The sequence below is a fragment of the Aythya marila genome, assembly GCF_965140915.1.
Source record: "Aythya marila genome assembly, chromosome: 23".
NCBI lineage: Eukaryota > Metazoa > Chordata > Aves > Anseriformes > Anatidae > Aythya > Aythya marila.
Window position 1 is genome coordinate 2,236,147 of NC_139064.1, and position 21,189 is coordinate 2,257,335.

General features: G+C 43.5%; 1 long non-coding RNA gene across 1 annotated transcript; it reads left to right on the forward strand.

The window, feature by feature from the left end:
- The first annotated feature begins 12,946 nt into the window (after window positions 1-12,946).
- On the forward strand, window positions 12,947-17,098 carry LOC309886763. The gene is made up of 3 exons (XR_014318982.1): window positions 12,947-13,057; window positions 13,756-13,924; window positions 16,893-17,098. It is a non-coding gene; the product is annotated as an uncharacterized lncRNA (long non-coding RNA).
- The last annotated feature ends 4,091 nt before the right edge of the window (window positions 17,099-21,189 follow it).

A 21,189-nucleotide genomic window follows, 5' to 3' on the forward strand; every position in this document is an offset into this window, starting at 1 on the left:
AAAGTATTGAGCTGGTTTTGCTGCTGACAAACAATGTGTAGTGAGATTCCAAGTTAAAAGTACAAAAGTGATGGTTTAAAAGTTCTGTGGCCAGAATTTTATTCATTTTTTTCACTGAAGGGATAGCTGATTTTCCTGTGAATTACAAAGTAAAGACAAGAAGTGCTATAAAAGCCAAATTCCTTGTTCCCTGTGAACCAACAAACCACGGTAGGACACGGTAGGATCCCACTGTCGGGAGCACTGATGTTCTTGGGTTTTGTTGTTTAGCCCTGCAGTGAAAAAGTGCCAGAAATGGAGCCCATGTGAGAAGCCAGGCTGCAGTGCTGGACAAGTGCATAGACACCCTTGAATCCTGCCGGTGAAGCACTTGTCCCTTGGCTTGGCAAGATGTGGCATGCCCAGAGAGGAATATACTTGTGCCTGTGCCAGAGCTGTAATCATCATGTGGGTTCCCAGCGTGTCTCAACACTCCGAGCTGAGCCCTATTTCAAAGGTAAAATAAATGTGTTTTGCTCTGATTTCTAACTGCTGGCCTAAGAAATAGTGAGTGTCCCTTCTGAAATATTGTCTCTTGTGTCTTCAGGAGTATTAAGACATATTTTGATTCTGTTCTAAAGCAATATCTGCTTGCAAGTGCTGCAGAAGGACAAACAGGAGAATACTTTGCTGTTATTTGACACACCGAGGTATTTCTTAACGTACTCTGAAGACTGCAGGCTCATTGTCAGTATGTGTGCTCAGATTCTTAAATCTGTTCAGGTTGTGCCGGGAAGGTGAACGTGTTTGTAAAAAAAAAAACTTCTGGAGTAAAGAAACAATTTAACGGTTTTGCTTTCATTTATATTCTTGACAGTGTATACCTTTCATAACACTATTTAATGTTATTTAAACGCCTTACAATTTGCATGGATTAGGGCGTGTATTACCAAAAAAGCAGCATGCAGCTTGAGAAGTACCTAAAGATGCAGGAGTGTGGGGGTGGTAGATCTGTGCTCGAGTTTGCTTTCACAGGGCGTAGGAGCTTGCTGCTTGCCCAGGGAAGGCCAGCAGAGGGAGCGCAGCAGCCTCCGTGCTTAGCTCTTTCCTTGTTCATTCATTGCTTTCACAGCAACAAAAATAACAGAGATTTCAGAGAACAGTGTGTGTGTGTCTCAATGTCCTATACAGGCCTCTCTCTATCTAGAGAGAAGTGTGTTGTGGCTTTTTGTTTTGTCATGTAAACATAAAGCAAAAACATAGAGCAATCTGAACTCCAGGTGATGGTTTTGTGGTTTTAAAATCATCTTCCAAAGGTGGGATAGGACTGCAGATGAGCTAGGCAAGCTCTGGCAGGTACCCAAACGAGCTGTGGGCTTCCCTTGTGCTGTCAGAGCCTTAAAATGAGGCTTTGCAGCCAGCTCTCTCCAGTGGCTGGCAGCTGTTAGGCTGATGACATGTTCTGGGTTGGGAACTTCCCTCATGGGAAGTTCTGGGGAGTCCTCGATTCCTTACTCAGGGAGAGGGAAAACTCTGAGCAGAGGGAAAAGCCAGTGTTAAATCTTACCCTTTTCCTTCTTTGTTGAATTCAGAGGTGCTAAACGATAACTCAGGCCACCAGTGATGAGCAAAACACTTCCATAGCCATGGAAGAAGCCAAATTAAAAATACAGGCAGTATTTGGACATTGATAATGTAAACAATGGCCATAAACCACTCTTTGAGTGCCTACAGCACTCATGTCATGATCAGCAGACTGCATGTTCTGTTTTATGTAGTAGTTTATGGAGGCTATAGAAAGGTATATTTCTGTGCTTTTTTTTTTTTTTTTTTCTTTTTTGTTCATCACAGGTGAATAGGAAATTCTGAAAACCAATAGGATCGGGTTCCAGCTTCTAAGATGGCACTTTAAATGGTGAGCTGTAGTCTGCCTTACTCAAAAGTGCCATGTTGGCTTCGTATCCATAGGGACCTGGTACAGTCACCACTGATGTAGTCTGTTTCAGTGAAAGTTCTAGCTCAGTTTTATAAAAGGAATTGCCCTAAGCTTATGGGTTTTGAAGCGAATGTATTCCTGGGGTGACTTTTGTGTATGCACATGAGACAACAACAGATGAAATACATCATTTCATACATTCATTTCAATGTATCATTTATTTCTTCACTTCCTCTGAAGAAGAGAGAATTAGGCTTGCGGGAAGTGTCTGATCGTATTATTTCTAGCTAGGGAGTTGCTTCTCAGATTTCTACAACAATGCAGTCATTTGTATTCTGTCACTTTCTAATGTGCTCATTCAAAACATTTTCACATGGGTCACTGAGAAGCCATGAGTGCCTCTAACGTATCCGGAGAAATCATGGGTTATTGGAAATAGTTAGCTAACAATCACAGCATGCTGTCATCTGCTGAACTAGCAACTCCCTGCCCAAGGAAATTTCACAAAGATGAGACGAATTTGCATGTTTCTTGTGAATGGGGTGGGGTGCAGGACTTCTGAGGAAAAAAAAAAGTCACAAATGAAAGATGGGGTCTAGAACTTGGCTATTCCTCTTGCTGTTTTATCTTCCTGCTTCTTATTGTTGTTAATATGATCTGGAAGTTGGTGTAGAAGCACAGTACAACTTCTTTTTTAAATGTGCTGATATTTTCAGTGCTTCATTTGCAATCTTATATGATTTAAGGAATTTGTAAATTCTAGTCTTTTGTTCAAACAGTTGGTGTCTCGGTGCTCTCATCCTTCTCAGGCCAACTTTTTTTCCTTTTAAAATGCTCTCTAATGTGCTGGTCTAATCTGCCAAACCAGTATATCTAGATCCTGCACAGCCAACCTGCAGTTTGCAGTCCAAATCTAGTCCTCTAGCACAACATATCCAACCTCATTCCCCCATCAAGAGTGCTCTGAGTATGGGCCTATGTGAAGCTAAAGGTGGGTACTCGGGAAGAGAAGTCAGTAACCCAAAGGCACGTTTACCCTGAAGCACCAATGCAAATATAGGAAAGAAAGCTTTGGGGTAGAGTTTCACTTGTAAAATAAACAGTAGGTGTCATACGTGTTTCTAAAGAATTCAGTCTAGAAGCAGCATTGTGTGGTCAGCAAGTGGTCCAGCACAGCCTCTGGAAGGGGGTTGACCATTATTTGCCAGAAGTCGCTCTTATTGGGCAATGGCAAGATGCTCTTCTGCACAGAAAACTTGGGGCTTTTGCTTTTTTGATGATAAAAAGTGGGTCATTGGACTAACGTGACTGTACAGTAACTGACAGCCGATACAGCAGGCTTTGATGTTGATTAGCGAGATAATTCTCACTGTAAGGCTGCTAAGGTGCCACAGCCAGCTGTTTACTGTCTGGATGACCTCTATTGGAAAGTGATTAAAAATGAGTCAGTTGGTTGAATGCAGGTTGCTCAGACAGATGATCTTCTTTTCTTTTCTATTTTTTTTTTTTTTAATGCTGTGATGTCCGTACATTGATGTCACGTCACCCAGGAGTTCTGCTAACAGAAAATGACAGTTTGCGAGCACAGAAGTGGTGAGTGTTTCAGCTGAGAATGCCAAGATGCTGCCTCACAGCTTGCAACAGCTGCTAGCAGAGCAAGTCAGGATCTTTAGTCACAGCTTGCAAAGCCGAAGGCTGAGACTGACGAAGTGATGGCTCATGGTTTACAAGACCTGACAGCCGGCGACCAGTGCTCTGATGCAGATTGACCTCGGTGTTTGGTATTCCCATCAGGAACTGTGCTAGCAGATCTGCAGGAAGGAAGCAAAGTTGAAATTGCCAATAGTTGAAATGGACATTGAAAATTGGAGGCTTCAGCAGCTTAGTGGAAGATAAGAGTGAACTGTGTTTTAAGATGACTATTTTAAACTGTTTTTTTCATTTCTGTAGATTGTAGAGAGCTGCACCAGCAGATAAGGTAGGAATCTACTGAAGCATTTAATAGAGAATGTTGTGTCTCCCTCTTTCCTTTTCCACTTTAAAAGGTGGTAAGGAGGAAGAGCTTCCTCTACTCAATTGTTCATACCTTTAGAAAGATTTCAGAGAATTTGTATGCATTTCATTTTTCATTTGTATTTCCTTGTAAAACTCTGTTCTTTAGCAATAATGGCTATGTTTGTGTGCTGCAGCAAAATTCAGAGAAGGCTTACAGGGTGAAATAGAAAATGGTCTTGAAATAGTTCAGGGTGTTACACAACGGAGATGTTTGAGCTGTGATACGAAGTTGAAAACAGCATTTTGCCTGTGGAATTTGCAAATCACATGGGCTTATGTGCAACCCAGAGCAGTGTGAAATCTTAACCCCTGCAGACCTTGCACTTGGCCTCGGACTGAAAATACTTAGGATCAAGAAAAACTTGTTTTCATATTTGTCAAAGGCATGTGAAGGGGCTTGGCCCAGTCTCTGTGCCTTCGCCACCAGTGTCTCTGCCTTGGTCCTGCACCGGGCTCTGCACGTGTAGGATCAGTCACCAGGTGCTCTGAGACACCGCAGGTCAGGTTGGCAGTGAGCAATCTGAAAGGTAAAGTGCAGAGCTAAAGAAAGTGCCGGTGTCAGTGTCGTAGCATGACAAAGGAGCTTGGTGAGAGTAAGAAATTCCCAGAGCAGTTTCTCAGCGGTTTGTGAAAGCCCAGCTTTCTGGAAGCCCCTTTTGGTTATATGCTGCTCTCCTACGTTACTTGTGCTTCTGCCACGAGGCAGAAAGTCACGATGAAAAAACTCCCTTGCCACTTAGCTCCGTCCGGAGCTTTGCGTGCTGCAGATTGGTATAGGTGTGCTGGTGGCATCAGAGGGAGGAATGGGCATGGAGAGAGGAAGGTGGCCGTGCTCTCCTCGGAGCTTTCCATGAAAGCAGCACGAGCAAGGCTCTCTGCCGCTGCCTGTGCCACTGCCATCGCCTCCCTTTCAGCAGTGCTGAGCGCGTCCCCGTGCGTGGGCAGTTTCACCTCGCGCCCTCGGTCCTGGGACAGCTGGTGCTGTCAGAAAATGGAGCCGTACCTTTCACCTACTTCCCTCTTGGGAAAATGCCCTTGACTGTGATTTACACTGGATGGTGCTTGGCTGCTGCCGAGAACCAGTCCAACCGCTCATTCGATGCAAATCGCTGTAAAGTCAGTTCAGTAGGGAATCCAGAAAGTTACAGGACTGGGGATGTGTTCCTGGGGCCGTGTGGCTCAGGGAAGCCTGCAGGGAATTAAGGCAGCCACGTTCAGTGACTAACTGGTTTTTATATAAAGTGACTAAGGCCCTCATTCAATGAATGCTGTGTTCAGGATATTTAAAATAAGTTCACGTGTGAATGTTGTTTGGAATTGGGACCACGGCTGCTACTTTCTGCTTCCTGACATAGTGCTATCTTAATTAGTAACACAGGCAGAGGGCTTTGTCTGAAGGCATTTTTCATTCATTCTGTGATTCTAAATTAATTAGGAAATAGGCTGACAATAGATGCTCTGATTAGAAATAATGACTAGGTAATATTTGCTCAAGTAATACAGTCTCTCTCTGGCTTTGTACTCTGTCACCAGTAGTTTCTATATAAAACTTGTTTCCATACTGTGCAGCACTTAGGAGTTTGTGAAGTATTAGTCATTATTGGGAGAGAAAGAAGATGGGATTCTAGGCCTGATGGCATGGAAGCATAGACACGATGTTCACATTGTTTTTGAATTTCCTTCTCCTCGTGGTCCTTTTGATTTTGGAAGTCACTCAGGACAGCATGGTTAGCATTTTGTAAAGGCACTTCACAAAGACTGCACGGTGTTGTTTGATGTAACATCTACTGAAGTGTTCTGTAGTCTTGTTTTGGTGAAGCATTTATATTTAAGAGCTTCAAAATGTTATCTTCAATAGAAAATGCTAGCTGAGTTTGATTTTTTTCCCTGTAGATCTCCTTTGGTAAGTTGTCTGAGGTACTTTATTATTTACTGTGCTCTGCTTGAGGAAGGCCCCTGAAGGTTGCAGGGACTTCTTAAAGGTTGACAAATACCCCTCAGCAGTGAGTCACCTGTGTCCACTCTGTGCTAGGATTGTTTTTTCCATCAATAAATCTAATAATGTTTGACAAAGGCGGCCAGGAGCATCATCTCTACTTTGTAGATGGAGAAACTGAGTCACGGCATTGCAATAAATCAACCAGGAAACCTGGAGTGCTCTTCTGGCACTGTGGTGACTTGCTCACGATGTCACAGCCCCCGTTTGGTGTTTTCACCCGTTCTGTTTGCTGGCTGCCACCGCAGGCTCGCAGGGAGCCGGGCAGACCTGCAGCAGTGCCCTGTGGAGTGGTGCAGAGCGGTTTGTTAGGGACGTCAGGCTGTGCCACAACCCGAGAGCTCTCCTAGGAAAATCAATAGCAGCAGTAAGGTCCCTGGGAACAAAGAGACCCAAGCTTTCTGCTTGCTTGATTTGTGCCCCTTCATCATGTAATTTGCTTGACAGCTGCAAAACTTAATAGGATCTCATACTATAAAATTGCTTAGGACGAGATACAGCTCATCTAATTTAACGCCGAGGCTACAGTAGTCACTCGGATCGTCTGTATAGCCAAAGGGAAGAAGGAAGCACCTCCAGACAGCAATTCGTTTCATTTGTGTTAAGCATATATGAGATAATGATTACCCTGTAGAGGCGTGCTGTTCTCTGCCTGCAGAGAGGAGGAGCCTGGAAGAATAATTCAGATGAAATACCTAGCTTTTAGTGGAGATGAATCCTGTCCATAGGAACAAATGCATATTGATGAGGGCAGGTGACACGTTTTAAATAATGAAACAAGTATTTTCCAAGTGTGCACTCTGTTAGGATTTGGCTTTTGTGTCTGGGCATGTATGAATTAGTCACAGGTGTTGGCACGGGTGGTCCTTGGGCTTCCTTCTAACACATTGTGCTAGCAAGTGAGCTGCAGCCTGTCACGTCAATTTGCCATGGAAAGATTTGCTGCTAATAGTGATTTTTACCAAGAGTGGCTTTTGCATGTCCTATCAAGTTTTGCTTCGAGAGTCAATTATTTTGAATGCATCTGGGGTGAGAGGATTTGTGAACAAGCTAACTAGGAAGGAAAAGCTGCCCAGGTCACCCGAACCACGCTCAGTACGCAATGTTTTATGACAAGTAAGCAGGTAGGAGCTGAGGTCTGTTGTGAGCTACATGCAGATAAGCTTAATGCTAATATAAACACGCAAAAAAAGATGAAATATCTCGAAAAGATCTCTGCTTTTAATGAGAGGGAAAGCAAACTGGGGCATCTTGGTAGTGAGTCTGCCCCAGGTGGCTCCCAGGGCTGGGGAGGTCGGGTCTGTCCTTGGAGAAGCACCAAAGGCTCCTCATCTTTCTCTGCTCATAGGAGGGATGACTCCAAAGCCAGCAAAGCTCTAGGAGATGCTGTAGTGAGGGACTGTGCCCTGCAACACCTGCTGATGATCTCGGTAAGCCTGTGAGGAGAAGGGCAAAGCAGGGGATGGTTACAGCATCCTGTCAAATGAGCTGTATCACGCCTTCCGCGCTGCTGTGCAGCCTGTCTGCAGGTACCTGCAGCTCACAGACAGGGCACAGGTGAAGTGTTCAAACCCAGCTTCCTGCTTCAGAAGTCAGTTCTGATGCGTTGTGATGTGTCGTGTACCTTGCTGTACTGTGCCTGCCGCTTCCTGGTGCTTTTCCAGGGCGACGTGATGGAGATGGATGTGGAAGCGTAACCATACCCTGCAACAGGAGGCAGGCAGGGCTGGAGCTGCTGGCAAATGAGCCAGCTCCAGAGCTGGAAGCAGCACAGCCACGTCAGCACTGTGCTTGTGATAATAAGCTCTGCTGCATCACAGCGGTAATTGGTATTTGCGTAGCACTTTGCAAATATGAAAGAATTGCTTAAATGCAAATGATAAATAGGTTGGTTTCCAGACCGTCTGTATAGCTTGCCCTCTCAGCTAATCAGGCACTTAGGCAGTTGATATGGATTATAATAAAAGATGGAGTCAATCAGCTTTTTTAATTATTATTCAGTTTGGTTCTGACTGGACAGTTTTATTCCTTTTCAAGGGTGTAGATGAGCTGTGAAACCATCTGAGTGTAGAGAGCTGGTAGTAGAGGAAAGTGCAGCATTTTGGGATTGTGATTCCAGGAGGTACCTTAAAACCATGGAAACAGCCATGCTCTGGTTTGCTTAATGTGAGAGCTGTTTTATGATGAGATTTACGGCGCTTGGTGCCATAATGATCATTTTACTTGAGAACTTTGCATCCTTGATGCTGATGAGAATTTAAATTTGGAAACGTGCAGAACTTAGTTACTGACTTGGGGTTTTGTTGGACACTATCCACCTGCTTTTTAGCTGGCAGTAGTAAACTTGATCTTTGTAATTGTTTTAAACTGTGGTGCAATTTGGGCAGCCAGGACACTATAGACAGATAATGCATTAGGAATGACTAGAAAACTTCCAAAATGTGTCTCCGAAGAAAAATGTAATCATGGAAAATTAAAATACATGAGTTAGTATTTTCTTCCATGGAAGCGAAGCCTGATACTTTGATAGTTCACATGCACGTAATAATACCTCCTTTATAGCTATTTCAGGACCTTGAAAATTTCCACTATCTGGAAAAAGAAGGTTTTGTAATCAGAGCATATAGAAATTTATGCTACTGCATCACTTGAAATTAGATTACTCTTTAACATAACGTATTTTAGGATTAATAATTTCAGAAGATTTAAAGCATCCATTCAAGAAAGCTGCCTGGGACAATAATCATCTCTATTGGGTTATCACAGAAAATCAGCATTGCATTCAAATATTATTGTCTTGCAGTATCATCCTGGAGTGTATTATTCAGCTGCTGAAGTGACACTGCAAAATGAGTGTCTTTTTGTCACAAAATGCACATAAAACTAAACATCAGAAAGGATAAATTATATGTTATACTAGTAGGAAAAGAAAAGACTAAAATCCAAGAACGAAACAGTTTTGTGAGGTCCACAAAAGTTGAGAAAGGGAAAATAGCATCGTAAGGAAACCAGTTGTAATAAATTACCACTCCTGTGGGAACTGTTTTGTACTCTGAAAAGCAATTCTGTGATTTCTTCTCACCAGAATGATTAATGGACTGATTTCTGCAAGAGGTAGCATGTTTAAGCAAAAGATAAGTACAAAAAAAGGAAAGCTTAGTGGTTTTGCAGCTGCCCATTGTGAAATTGGGTTCTCTAAGAAAGAGACAAAAATGAGGATACTTGCATAAGGAGTTGGACCAATGAAATACAGCAGTCTAATTTTGATCCAACAGGGGAAACTGGGACCACGTCACAAGGCTATATCATCCTCATGCTGACTTATGCTCTTTCCTCCAAAGTCACCTTAGGTGCTTAACTACGCAATTAAAGCCTAGCCACGACAGGCTGGCCCTCTAAGCAGAGGCATCACCAACTGGATTCAGTCTCCTGCTCTGAATTACCTTTAAGTTTTTGTCTTGCTCCACAGACTCCATGAAACCAAGGTATGTTTATCCCTCATGGTGGCTTCAAGTAGCACATTGACTTTGAAGAGCATTCCAGTTCTGTTTCCCACATGCTGTTGGTCAGTACCATTTCCCATTTGCCTTTGGACACATCCCTGGTTGTTACCAGCTGCCTCCTGCTTTTGTGGTAACTGCCTGTACAATTGTGTCTCTTGCGGTAGAGCTCTAATTTAGTATAAAACATCTAGTTTGGCAGCTGGCAATAATTTATTCTATGAAATATCTGGATGTATTTTTTGCCAGTAAAAAAATTCTGCAAGCCAAATCATTTGGCTGATGGAGTGGCACTGCTGAAATGTTCAATGTGAGAGGAAAGCCAGGCATGTGTCCAGGGTTTCTAGGTGAATCGGCCCAATTCCCAGGAGCTGTGCCATGTGCAGTGCACACAGATGGCTTTCAGCACTCCCAACCTCCTGCAGGAAGTGTCAGCGATGGCCTTTGGTTTTGGTTTACACAAACCCTATTACCCAGCAAGAGCAAGTTGTAAATCAGTTCTTGACAAGTCTGAAATAAATGAATCTCTTTCCTGTTTAAGAAGGTGGCCTTCTTGAGCATATAAATGTCTACCGGGTTCGCTGTTCTGGATCAGTGTCTGATTCGCCTGTGCTTGGTTTCCTTATGGAGATGAGTCAGAGACTAAAGAGTTTCAGTCTAGTGAGGAGCAGAGTACCCATTTTAAGTATATGTAGCTGTGCTTTCTTGATTTCTCCTGAGAGGGAGATAGTAGGGACTGAACATTTCGGCTGATACCATTGATATCTCACACAGTAGTCTTTGAGATGGAGAGCATCAGAACAAAACTACAAGCCCTTACTGCAGCACGCCAACCAGATAATGCCTCGACATTCCTGAGTTGTCGGGGGTAGATGGACTCTGCTTCTGCAGCCAGCACTGTTCCTGTGCTGTTTGTGTAAAGCATTCTCCTGGTTCCCTCAAATGTGCACATTAAAGTTCCTTTGTTCATTTTTTTTTGCATTAGCTTGTGGTGTCCTCAGTGCTGCATTTCCTGATGTAGTTTCTCTTTTTATGTTTCTTGCTTACTGTTACTTATGATACTTTCCTACTTTTTAGCTGGAGTTTTCGCTTTGTAAATTGTTCTGTTCATGCAGTGCAATGTACACCGCTCTGTCAGCAGTTATTTGCAATCTAAAGGTAAGTTCCGAATCTTCAAAGCTGCCCATCATGTGGTTTGATTTTCAAAACTGGAGAAGTGCTGTCTGTGTGAAACGTGTTGCTTGCAATTGGACATCTGGCCTGGGCATACGGCTGCCTCCTGCTGTGACCTTACAAAGTCCATTAGGTGAGCAGAGCCTTCTGTAGAGTCATGGTAAGCGTGAATATGCATTTTCTTTTGTGCATTTCTCCTGTTGTTTTTTTTTTCCCTTCAGAACAAAACCTGGCTGCAATACAAGCACATTAGGCAGGAGAGGGAGCTTTTACCTTGGGATGGCACATCACTAGCTGTGATTAATTCCTTTGTCTTTGTGAGCGTGTGGTATCGTTGCATTATAAAGCATGTTTATGGAGATAATCCACTTATCAGCCCAAGCACACGTTCTCTCTTCACTAGACGACAAATTAGTTCTTCCCTTACTGAGAGAGATCATAAGGGCTACCATAACCTAGAGGAACAGGGGAGGGTATGGCACGAAGCTGATAACATCAGAAACAAAAGTAGAAGCAGGAGACAAAAAATAAATGCACTGAAAAATGGCTACAAAATACAAGTGATCTACTGCAGCAACTCATTCATCAAGGGGATTTGGCCTTGCCCCACTCTAATCTAAATTGAATCTAATTTAGATTCCAAGCAAGGGATGGGAATCCTTTCCTGAACCAAAACAAGCCTTGCCACCTCCTACCTCTTCATTACTCATTCCTTAATTTGTTTGGGTTTGTTATGTAGGACGCTCAGGAAGAATAGCTTAAAGCTGTGTGTGCCTGTGCTGAATCTGATGGTGTGATCACTGCTTTGCTGTACGTTGGGTTGACTTTTTGAGGCAGTAAGAGCACCCAGAGCTGGCAGCGTGCCTCTGCCTGGGGCCCCCAGGAACCTAGGTGTGAACATCCTCCTCTTCTTCCCTGAGCGCTCGCTTACTTGCACTGCTACTTGACCTAGTCTGGGGGAGTCCATTACAGCCTCGGGCTTGAGCAGTTGCTCTGTTTTTTCACTCTAAAACTCCTCTCTGCTGGTGCCCAGATGCATCAAGCCCGCCCCCGAGGAAGGGACTGGCAGGTAGTTTTCTTCATTTTTGAGATATTCGTGCTGACCTACTTTCTGTTCTTGCATTACACATTGATAAACAGCAAAGCTCAGCCTCCTGGTTTGTGTATGTCTGAAAAGCCCAAATGGCGTAACTCCTTCTCTGAGGCTTGTCAGGGCTCCCAGCACCTGAGCTGAGTTCAGACTGCTCCAGGCTGTGGTCAGTTTTATTTTTTTCCAAGTCTTTATTCAGTGCTCTGTTGCTGATTCCCTCTTAAACTGCGTGCCCTATTTTTTCTGTGGCTATATCCTGCGGAGTGCGAGGTTGGGAGATTTGGACATTGATTCCAGGAGGGATTTCTGTAACACGGGGCACATCAGGATGCTGCCTTGGAGCATGTCCCAAACCTTCACGCTGCCTTGCAATTTTCTAGCTCCTTGCCTGATTCTCTGACCTGTGCCACTCAGCGTCTGTGCTTCCCTTGCTCCCAGAAGCCCAGCCCAGTTCTGAGGCATTTATTACCCTACAAATACTCTGCCACCATACAGAAATCTCCTGTGAACCTGTGGATATGTGCTGCGTAGTCTGGTCGCTGTCAGAGTGCCAGCAATTTTGTGGTGTCTACATATTTAGTTCCCACAGACTGAATTTGTCTCCTGCCGCTCCCAAAGAACGTGCCTCAGTCTGCCCCAAATGGTGGCTTGAGCAGGTTGTTGGGCCCCGAAGGCTCAGGATGTGGAAAGTTTAGGGCATGGAAAAAACCTGCCTGCAAGTAGTGGGAGGGAGCACTGCTTTGAGGAAGGGGAAAACCAAGTGGCAAAGCAGGGATGGTAAGAGTGGCTTCGAAGAACTTTGGAGGCAAAAAGAATTAAATGATGGGGTCAGGGGGTATCAGGATGCCACTGAGAATTTGCTGGAAGAAAAAGGAAATTACTACCCTGCAGAATTGAGGGTATATAAAGAGCTAAACAATGAGCCAGAGCACATATAGGTTATGTACTTGAAGTCCTAACTGATAGTTTTCTGCTGTCTTTATCTGCATGCTTATCAGGACTGTGAGACCTTCCTGCAGCCTGCCAGCCTCCTTATGGAAAGTGTTAAAAGCCACGTGAGAGAGGTGGGTGCAGCAGGCTGGTAATGGGAGTAAGGATTGTGGGCCTGCTGCTTCCTTCCCGCTTCCGAGAACTGCGCCAAAAAAAAAAAAAAAAAAAAAAGAAAGAACCTTTATCACATGTGAACTGTGCTCTAGACTGCTTCAGGCAAGGGCTGGGAAGTTTTTGTTCTGGTTGCAGAAGGAAATTCCAGTCGAAACCAAGACTGGGTTGGCCTCGTTAGAGCAGGACACAGGTGGCAAAACATCTCCTTTCCTGAGATTCCTTGAGTGAGTATTGGGGTCTGCTATTTAATGCATCCACCCAGTTTTCATGATACAGTAATTGTGCTCTTTTCTCCAACAACCTGCTTTAGTGATGTTCTGTTCTCTCTTCTTGTTTTTCTCTCTGACATCCTCGCCCTGCTGCTGCTCAGCATGTCAGCACTGATGAGAGTATAATTTTATTACATTTTGAGCTGAAAGGAATTTGGAGTTTGGTGTTCAGGAATGTAGAGACACCCCATTAAATAGTAATTGGTGGAATGGACTGATGTTTTTCAAATTGTGAATTTTTATTTTTGGGGTGTGTATAAGAATCATATTTTTAAAATTAATTTTACAATTAAAAATATATATATTTCAAAAGAGCTGAAAAGAACAAGCAACTGACACACTCATGCTGATCAGCTGTTCTGGCTGCTGCAGTAAAGGGCAGGTAGAACTTCCCATTGCTAAGCCTGAGTTCCAGTAGACTGTTCCAGCAGACTGGGCCAGAAAGGGTTGCTGTCTGGGAGCTGTTTGTGTGGGTTCTGTGAAATACACTGTGGGTTTTCATATTTTCTGTGATAGTGCTTCCATGTGAATAGGAAATGCTACTGCTGTTAGCATGAGTGCATCCCTTTGGGTGACAATGTCATTAGCAAAACTAGAACAAGTCTCAGAGAGAGCACCTTCTCACAGCAGGGTATTTGTGTTGTATTTTCCAGGTGTAGCCAGAAGATTTCAACCTTCCAAGACAGCATTTTGGCTTTGACGATAAAATAACACGCAGAAAAATCTATACGCTGCTGGAAGCATTCCTAACTGCATTAGATCTTCCTTATCAATCTAAGCCCGCCTTTGGAATCGTGCCATGGGTTCCCAGGCTCGTGTCAGGTTTGCTCAGTTTCGTGCTTGTTTTGTGTGATGCATAGTGTGTCTATCAGGCTGGCTGATGAGTGTTTTCACTGGAAAACAGAAAATTAGTAGAACATAGAATCCGTTTATAGAGGACTGTAGCTATTTGCAAAAGTAATGACATGCAAATCATTAATGCAAATGCCTTAATGCCCCAGGGAAGAAAAGTATGGGAACAAGAGGGACAAATGAAACATTTCGTTCTGAGATAACACCAAGGGGAAGGTTGGTTTTGTTATTGGATTATTGCAGTCAGTCAAGGACTCTGAAGTTTAAATGATAAGATTTGGTTCAGTCCTGATTTATTGGCCTGACTGTTCCTTTTGCTCCTCCACTCTGCAGTAAGCAGTCGTCTCTTGCTTGTACTGGAGCTATAGCACCTGACTTTGCATCTGTTGTTTGTACAACAGCTACAACAATGGAGCCCTCTTTCCCCAGAGAAGAATAAAGAAACTTTTCTGGTTTGTGCAGGATGTAGAAGGTGTCAGTATCTTAAAGAAACTGAAAGGGTTGTAGTTGGAATGATGTTTCCTAAAGGATTAGAACAAGGTCCTGTGAGGTTACCATTCTCCTTACCATACTTCACATGCACAGCTGGACACAGGTAATGGGGTATGCTGATGTTGTTGACCTTTTCTGTCAAAAGAGAAGATTTTTTTGTCCACTGTCCTACTGTGTGCCTGCCTTGTGTGGTGTTTCAGTTCTTCCCATATAGCAGAATTGTACAGGAAGAGGACCTTGTGCTGCACTGCTGCAGCAGCTTGTGAAATTATTTAGGGTAAGAGGATGCTGCTATCATCAGCAGCAAAGGCTTTTGATACTTTGAAGTCCTGAAGTGCTTCCTGCTTGCATGTTGGCACCCATATGTTCCAACAGCATAACACAATGTGGGGAAAAGAAGGGACTGCAAAGCTCTGCCTAGAAAGGGAAATCAGGTGAGAAGCTTTTGCTGAGCAAGCTGCATAAGGGCAGGAGAAAGACTGATATTGCCAAATGAGCCCATGTGTGATCACGGGCCAGCCATGAAGGTATGGGGGTCAGTGGTGGGGTGAGGCTGCGTCACCTGGTCATTAAAGCAGGAAACAGGAAGCTAAGGGCCCTCACCTCAAGGCCAGATTTAATCTGTGGCCTTGAGCAAATCTGTTCACCTCGGTCTACCTCTGCCTCCACTCTGCCTCCTGGGTGGGAGGACCTGGTACCACATGGGCTCAGGTGTTAAAGGGCTGCATCAGTTTATGGATGGATACGTACCTAGTACCTACTGAAAGCAGAAGGAGGTAACACCAGAGGAATATTCAAAACCTGAATGCATTTTGCATATGTTTGTGTGCAGAATTGACCCTATGTGTCTGTCTGGTCTTTCAAATTCTGCTTTTATGGCCCCCACAGTAATTGAGAGGAAAAATACCCTGCTTAATGTTCTGCTACAGATTAGGAGCAATTGGGGTATTTTGAATCAACTCAAATACGTTGCTGTGTTTGAGATACTTGTTAATACTTTGCTGTGATTTTTGTTTAATTATTTTAGGTTTTGGTTCATCTAAAAATGCAGCTTTATTTCTTGCTTTCAGAGAATGAATGAGGCTACTGTGACATATATGAGAAAACACATTTCCTCATAAATTGAAATAAGCTTCCTGCTTTTCTGAGGTTGTGCGAAATTCTTATTTCTGCTTCAGAAGCAGCTTTATGCTTGTGCCTTCTGTATGTTGTGTTGCTGGGTGTCATTTCTTAGAGAATCAACTAGTCTGATACTAGTTGTGTGCTGTTGCTCTGAGATGCTGCGAAAGGGTGGTAACGTCTGTGGTTGGTGAGAAAAAGACTATTTATAGAACAAACAGCTCCTGTGTTAGGAGATGTCATTCCTCGTGTGGCGTACATCAGGATGTGTGTAGGAGGAGGAAGGAGTGATGTCGAAGCGCTGGGAGTTGCTCTGCAGCGAGCAGCCCAAGCCCCACCGAGCACCTTTCTCCCCAGCTCCCCGCGTGGGGAGAACAGTTACACGCAGGAGCTGAGAACATAATCCAGGCAAATGGAGTATGGTTGCGTGCAGCCAACTGGGAACATCTGTCGGGGTTGTGCTGCTTAGTGCACGGCTTGGTTTTTAATGTAATGAAATTGCTGGCATAAAACTTGTTTTTATCAAAAAACAAACAAACAAAAAAAGCCACAACTCTCTCCTGAAATGGCTTTGTTTGAAGTCTTCTGACAAGAAGTGGACATCCCATCATCTTCCTTTGCTTGCCACACATGAGGGTTGAGAGAACTCTGCTTCCCTATTGTTCTGCTGATCCTATACAGAAAAGCTTCTAGAAAGGCTTGAGAATATAAAATGTCTTGGTTTTAGAATGAAAACTGTACTTCCCAAACTGTTTTTAATCAAGGACTGTTTACCCTGGAAGCACTAACTAGCTGTTGTAGAGGTACTGTGAGCATCCTGGGTACATGAATGATCAGAATTTAGTAACTCGTGTACTGTTAGGGGCTGAAGGCCATGTGTCGTGCCATTGGAATGGAAATGATCACGCCACTCCTTACTGGGTCACATATGTAGCCTTTCACCTCATTCTTACTGGGATTTTATGACTATATTGATAGCTTCTGACATCTTCGCTTTTATGTAGAGGGATATATTTGTCTCTTTAAATGAAATATATGTGTATAGTGTTCACTCTCTGATGCAATCAGCACGGCTCCTTATCCACAATCTGCTGTTATCATCGGCTGATTGTATCTGGACAAGAATGCTCTGAAGCTGAATCTATACTAATATGAAAGAAAAAGACAAAGGACATTACAGTACAAGTAATTTCCTGTTTTGATCATTCAACTGTATAAAATAACAAGGAAAATGTTACGGAAGTTGCAGACAAAATTTAATTCTCATCAGACCAGCAAGCTTATCTCTCAATTACAAGTAACAGCAAATACCTTTTTATTTTAATAGGAAGTGTTACTGATAATAATGGCCTTCTGGAAGCACTGTGCTGAAATCCTGTATTTCTGAACATGTGAGTGGTTAGGCAGAGCCCTTCAGCAGTGTTCGTTGTTCTGGAGTTGAGATCCCCATCTCCAGTGCTGGAAGGAAGCCGTTCCTGTTTCCAAAGTGAGTACCATCCAAAGAGTTGGGTTTGGGTTCATTTAGTATTGAGGGTGGGCAGATAATTACGGTACCTTTAGGACCAAGAGCACTCTTGAACTTCTTTCATCTTCCATGTGGCACTGATTTTTAGTCCTTGCCAAAGCACAGGCTTGAGCTGATGACCTGGTTTCAGCTTACCTTGAAGTAAGCAACCTCCGTGACCTTCGGGCAATTACATGACTCAGGTTGCTGGCTCTCCTGTTCACGGGATGTAGAACTAGGGGTGCTTTTGTTATGTTCTGTACAAGGGCTGCTGTTGGAATTGCATTATTCACTCTGCCTTCCACCCTGTCTGATTTCACAGTTGTTTGTTTTTTATTATCATCACTTTATTTATTTTTAAGAAGTGGCTGATGTGTGGCAGGAGCACATGGATATCTGTATGTGATATCAGCAGTTACCGATTCATTCTCCTCAGAGCATCGGGTGCTTTAATTACAGCCAAAGCCAGTGTTTTTATGTAGTCTGTAGCTTCTAGTTAAAAGTAGTGACTCACTGTAATCGGTTACTGCATGTGTTACAGTCTATTCGTGTGTAGTATCCTCTCTGTTCAATGTGATCCACCTGATCTTCGGAGGCACCATGGAGGAAACAGTAAATGCCCATCAAACAAGTAGTGAGAGGGGACAAGGGCTGATGAGGCTTGCAGATATGGTGTACGAGGCAGCAAGGTACAGACAGCAGGATGACAGAAATAAGGGTACCTGTTGGGGAGGCAGAGGTGAAATGGGAGGAGTGAGGGAGAGGCAAGGCAAACATGTGGAGTGGGTCAGAATTGGTACTGTGTCCCAAGGTTCAGTCTGCAGAGAGCTTTCTGCATCCCTCTTGCTTTTATCATGTCACAGAAATCTAATTCTGAAGTCCTTATTAAGCACCACGTACGTCTTTTATGGCCAAATGCTTCTAGAATTTGACAGGCACCAAACAGACACCGAACAGAGAGCTGTTCTGCTGCAGGGATTTTATGTTTCTGCTAAATCAAAACTTCAGATCCTTGGGGTGAAAGTGCAATGTTTGCAGCTGCATACGAAGTATTAAGTATTGTGTTCTACCTGGCAGCTACCGTGCAACTTTAACATAGCTTCGTGCTGCTGGTTTTGTTTGTTTGTTTGTTTTCCTAACAGAATTGATGTATGTCTGAAGAGTCTCACAGTAAACAGGGAAAAGGGGTAAGCAATGGAGACACACACACTATTTGGAGGTAAATTAAAGGGAATTTTCAGAGCAATGAAGTAGTTCGGTATGGACCAGTTTGTTGGTAGAATATTAAGAAGAATCCATGCCAGAAATGGCATATCACAGGGTTACGGGATTCCTTTTTTCATACAACTCATGGCTCTTGATGAAAGATTTGTTCTCCATTGACTTTTCATCAGTCTCCAGCTGGGACCCTGAGGAACCCCCAGTCATGAAATCTTAGGACAGAAGCGCCTCCTCGGTGACAGGGACTTTCTGAGATGAATAATGAACAGTAACACCATCAGATGTCAAGTGCATGCAGCCAGAATGATGGGAGAGCACAGGAACAGCGACACGGTGTCTCTAACTCTTCAGATCTGTATTGCCTGAAAAACCTCCCTGAACAGAGGCGCCTGCCCTTGCCTCCTGCTCCAGAGGGAAGCGCCTCTCCCCTCCGGGCTCTCTGCGGGAATACAGAGAGGGCAGCGCTATCTGCCGGCCCTGCAGGGCACTGCTGGTGTTTTCCAGGACTTCACAGCAGAGCACTAGGCATGTTTTATCTCCTGCACACATCCACTCACACACTTTTTCCTTGGTATTTCTCCATGTAACTTCTGCTTTCCTGTACAGAATTAGGCCTCTGGATGAAAACATATGATTATTCTAAATCTGTTTTTTTTTTTTTTTTTTTTTTTTTTTTTTGTTGTTGGTTGGTTTTGCTTTTTTTATTTATTTTATTTATTTTTTTTAAGTTAATAAAACAACTACTGAAGCTCAGCAAGCTGTAGCACAATATCTAGCCAGGAGAAGGTGCTTACTTGGATGCTGAAGGATGAGAAATAAGTTCCCTTTGAAAAATAGCGGTTTTGAAAGCAAAAGGAATTTTTTACAAATTAAAAGCTCTGTGTAACTTGTGTTATTTTACCCAGCACCTGTGAATTTGACCTGGAAGATGTTTCTTACTGTCTGAAGACAAAATATCTTTCAAATTTGTCAAAAGACCTTTCTGATTTGCCATACGGAAGCCGGAAAAACTGTTTCTCCTTTTTTTTTGTGCATGATGTCTAATGTATTATGCGTACTTGTCCTTTTAGATGAAATATGATGACAGTTGCGTTACTAGGAAGGGGAAGTTGGAAACCTATAGATAGAAGGTATATATACACAACATGACCAAAAACCAAGAAAGTTTCTTTCACAATGGAGATGTGACTGCAAGATAGTAAGTATAAGTATATCCAACCAAATATCTGCTGTACAAAAAAAAAAGTCTCTTGGAATCCTTTGTATTCCCTGGACTTCTGTGTAAACAAACCACATCTGAGAGGTAGCCCAGAGGTGTCTTTTAGGGGAATTGAAAATGAACTTAAAGCTGCATTCCCCTCATTTATTAATTATTAATATTAATAATAAGGCTGTGACAAGCTTCAGCCTTGCTCACCATTTAAAGAAAACCGCAGCAGCCAGCCCTTTGATTAAGCAAAGGTAAGGTGGTAACACTTGATGAGCAAGATTTTTTTTAATTTTTTTTTTTTTTACAGAAATACAGTCATTGCAGGGTGCTACAATAATTGATGCTTTGGTGTATTTTACTAGCAGTAAAAGTTTAGAAATTAAATGAGCAAATGTGAATGAATGTGTGTGGCAATCTGACGCTAATGGATTTTCAGCTGCTGCTGAAGTGAATGGGCTGAGGAGGGAGAGGCCTAAAAGCGTATTTGTGAAAGTGCCACCTCATTAGATTCCAGATCGGTAAAACAGCAGTTCAGTTACAGCACACAAAGGCTTGCTTATGTGCATATGCACTACTTGATTTCATTGGCATTGAGTCTCAGAAAACAATATCTCAGAAGTACCTGGAGCAACACCAGGGCTTAGAATTTCCAGGATGTATACCGTAACACACATCCAAATATGGCTTGCACTAAAGGTCTGAAAAAATGTTTATTTAGTTGCTGACCACGGAGTTAGCAATGTGCAGGAATGTCTCTCAGTGCCAATTTCTCAGACAGAGAGGACAATTTTCAGCCCAGCCCTCAGAGTGCACCTGCTGCTTAAAGGGATCCAAGTCCCCAGACCCTGCCAGCCCTCTGTGCATGCGCAGGCTTTGGCTTATGCAATGCCGTTGTACGTTTGAGAAAGCATTTCTCTGACAGGGAGCACCACTCTGGGCTCACAAACAGCTCAGGCAGCCAGCTTGCTAGAGCAGTTGGTTCTTGTTCACAGAGAGAAGGACTTTCTGTATCCTGTCCTCCTCATTCTTTGTCGTGAAAAGAAAATAATTCTCAGAGCCAACAATAAATAGAGGCGTGTTGAACAGCCTGTGTTTTCTCTGGGAGGTAAGGGTGGCAAAGGGATTGGGTCTTGTGTGTCTTAAATGAAAAGAGAGAGGGAAAGCAGCTGGTGTTAAAGGGCCAGAATATTGCCCATCCAGAGGCCTTGGAAATCAGCTGGTCTCTTCTGCAGGCACAAATAGACCTACATAAAGCTCTGTGAGTAGTAGTAAACGAAGAACATGCACAGTCCTATATGTTGGAAAGATGTTTTGCAGCATGTACAGGACAGAAAATGGAGTGGTTATTTAGTATGGAGCAGAGCTGTCAGGAATTGTAGGGGTATGTGTGTTGGGAACCCGAATCTGCTACATCCATGGGGAAATAGATCAGAAAAAAGGGCTGGAAAGCAAATGCAGGCAGGTGTTTATAACAGAGAGCAGGCCAGGCTGCACAGTTCCTCTGGGTACCTGTGCTGTGAAAGCACCGACGGGGACCTCCCTGGTGTGTGGGGTGAGGGTCCGGGAGGAGCACACTGCTGGGGCTGGGTGCACCTGAACTGCACTGGGAGCTCTGCATCGCCTGGAAATGCAGGTCAGGAAATAAGGTGTACGAGGAGTATCACTGGTGCTTACAGTAACTGGGGCCAG